Source organism: Meleagris gallopavo, chromosome 31, assembly GCF_905368555.1.
Source record: "Meleagris gallopavo chromosome 31, MGAL_WU_HG_1.1, whole genome shotgun sequence".
In the NCBI taxonomy this organism is placed as follows: Eukaryota; Metazoa; Chordata; class Aves; order Galliformes; family Phasianidae; genus Meleagris; species Meleagris gallopavo.
Window position 1 is genome coordinate 2,468,633 of NC_139434.1, and position 1,269 is coordinate 2,469,901.

Below are 1,269 nucleotides of genomic sequence, written 5' to 3' on the forward strand. Positions count from 1 at the left end.
CAGGGATGTGCAAGGGTGTGCAGAGGTGTATAGGGGTTTGCAAGGGTGTGCAAAGGTGTGCAAGGGTGTGCAAGGGTGTATAGGGGTTTGCAAGGGTGTGCAAAGGTGTGCAAGGGTGTGCAAGGTTGCATCCAAAGGTCTGCAAGGACGTGCAAAGCTGTGCAAGGATGTGGGAATACGGTGCGAGGATGTGCAACCCCATGGCTCCCCATGTGGGGTGTGGGATGTGGGGTTGGGAATGGGATGGGGAACCGAGGATGTAGATTAAAGCATGTGGGATGCAGGATTTGGGATCGGGGATGTGGGATGTGAGATGTGGGGTGTGAGAAGTGGGGTGCGAGAGGAAGGATGTGGGATGCAGGGGATGGGATACAGGCTGTGGGATATGGGATGCAGGATGTGGGATTTGGGTGTGGAGGGCAGCGTCTGGGATTCAGGATGTAGAATGAAGGATGAAGAACGCAAGATTTAGGATTTGGGATTCAGGATGCAGGGTGTAGGATTTGGGATTCGTGATGTAGGATGCAGGATGTAGGATGCAGGATATGGGATCTAAGATGTCAGATGCAGGATGTGGGACGTGGGATGCGGGATGTAGGATGCAGGATATGGGATGCAGGACGTGGGATGCAGGATGTGGGATGCAGGACGTGGGATGCAGGACATGGGATGCAGGATATGGGATGCAGGACATGGGATGCAGGATGCAGGATATGGGATGCAGGATGCAGGACGTGGGATGCAGGATGTGGGATGCAGGATGTGGGATGCAGGACATGGGATGCAAGACGTGGGATGCAAGACGTGGGATGCAGGACGTGGGATGCAGGATGTGGGATGCAGGATGCAGAATATGGGATGCAGGATGTGGGATGCAAGACGTGGGATGCAAGACATGGGATGCAGGATGTGGGATGCAGGATATGGGATGCAGGATGCAGGACGTGGGATGCAGGACGTGGGATGCAAGACGTGGGATGCAGGATGTGGGATGCAGGACGTGGGATGCAGGATGCAGGACGTGGGATGCAGGACGTGGGATGCAGGACGTGGGATGCAGGATGCAGGATCTGGGCTGCAGCCGGGCTGGGGATGCTGCGGGGCCGCATTGTGCGGGGCTGCAGCGGGCGGCCGCACACAACCAGGGAGATGAAAAGGGTGAGAGGCCCCACGAGCGCGGGCTGTCGGGGTGATGGATGGGGGTGAGCGCGGGGTGAGGCCCCTCCTTCCCGAGAGCCGCAAGATGGCAAAGCGATGCGAGGAACAACA